Genomic DNA, 1,777 nt, shown 5'->3' on the forward strand with positions numbered 1-1,777 from the left:
CATCCTCAAGTGCATCTAACCTCATGCATTCCCCCAATTGTTCCGGTGGATAACTCATGGCCTTGAACACATTGAATGTCATCTTTTCATTGTGTAATCTAAGGGTGAGGTCACCCTTTTGAACATCAATGACAGCTCCAGCAGTAGCCAAGAATGGCCTTCCCAAAATGATGGAAGTTTTGGCGTCTTCCTGCATGTCCAGCACCACAAAATCTGCTGGGAATATGAAATCTCCTACTTTTACTAGCAAATCCTCCACTATCCCGTGAGGGAATTTGAACGATCGGTCTGCCAGTTGTAGAGCCATTTTTGTTGGTTTAGCCTCCTCAATTTTCATCTTTCTCATCATAGCTACTGACATCAAATTGATGCTGGCCCCTAAGTCGCAAAGAGCCTTTTCTACTGTGATTTCTCCTATAATGCAAGGGATCTGAAAACTCCCAGGATCCTTCAGTTTCTGAGGTAGTTTATGCTGAATGATAACACTGCACTCTTCAGTTAGTATCACAGTCTCATTGTTCTTCCAACTTCTCTTCTTAGTCATTAGCTCCTTCAAAAACTTGGCATAAAGTGGCATTTGTTCTATGGCTTCAGCAAATGGTATGTTGATTTGTAGCTTCTTGAAGATTTCCAAAAATCTCAAGAACTGGTTGTCATCTTCCTTTTTCTTCAATAGCTAGGGGTATGGAGCTCTTGAGACGTTGAGTTGGGGTATCTTTTTCTCTTTCTGCAAACTTGGCGTGGGGGGTTGCATTCCATCTTGCTCCTCTTCCTTTTCAATTGAGCTTTCTTCTAGTGGTTTTTGGGGATGTTCCTTTAGTTCCTTCCCACTCCTAAGTGTGATAGCTTAACACTCCTCCCTTTTGCTTGAATGGGCATCATAGCAAAAATTGTGGTTCGGAAGCTGCTTAAAAAGATAGCTGATTTGTGTCTCCAGTTTTGTGATGGCAGCATTTTGATTCTGCATGTTTGACTGCACTTCCTCTCTGAATGCTTTACTGTCTTGAATGTCTCTGCATATTCCTTCGATGAAGGTTTCAATCTTAGAGAGCTTGTCATCAATTGATGAGTGGTTCGGAGCAGATGTGCTGTTTTGGTTTTGATAAGTATGTGGAGAGTTGTTGTTGTGGGGGTGTTGAGATGTCCTCTGGGTGAATTTTTGGTGAGCTACATTGTTGTTAGAGTTGTAACGTCTCTGGTCTTGGTTTTGATCTTGCTCACTTCCCCACCCAAAGTTCGGGTGATTTCTCCATCCAGGGTTGTAAGTCTTGGAGTATGGATCATAGTTTTTCCTTGGTGAATTCCCAATGTAGTTGGCTTGCTCCTGACTCCCTTCTGCTTCTTGGTTTACTCCTTCTTGTGTTGTTGATGAAGTGGAGATTGCTGCTACTTGGTTCATCTTCATCTTCTTGGTGAGGTCAGCCAGCTGCTGGGTAATGAGCTTGTTTTGGGCCAACAGAACATCTACATTATTTAGCTCCATCACTCCTCTTGTGTTCCCTCTTTCGGAAGCATAGAAGTAGTCATTTTCTGCTACTATTTCAATAACATCTATGGCTTCCTCAATGGTCTTTTTCTTGTTCAAAGACCCTCCAGATGAATGGTCTACTGCCTTCTTTGACTCATAAGAGAGCCCTTCATAGAAAATGTGCAGCTGGACCCATTCGTTGAACATGTCAGGTGGACACCTCCTTGTTAAGTCCTTGAACCTCTCCCATGCTTCATACAGAGTCTCACCATCCTGTTGCCGGAAGGTTTGAACCTCAGCTCTCAGCCT

At 43.1% G+C, this 1,777-nt stretch overlaps 1 non-coding gene across 1 annotated transcript; it reads left to right on the forward strand.

Annotated features, from left to right (window-relative positions):
- The first annotated feature begins 1,673 nt into the window (after positions 1–1,673).
- Positions 1,674–1,777, forward strand: LOC112760002 (small nucleolar RNA R71). The gene has a single exon (XR_003180461.1). It is a non-coding gene; the product is annotated as a small nucleolar RNA R71 (small nucleolar RNA).

Source organism: Arachis hypogaea, chromosome 16, assembly GCF_003086295.3.
Source record: "Arachis hypogaea cultivar Tifrunner chromosome 16, arahy.Tifrunner.gnm2.J5K5, whole genome shotgun sequence".
Taxonomy (NCBI): domain Eukaryota; kingdom Viridiplantae; phylum Streptophyta; class Magnoliopsida; order Fabales; family Fabaceae; genus Arachis; species Arachis hypogaea.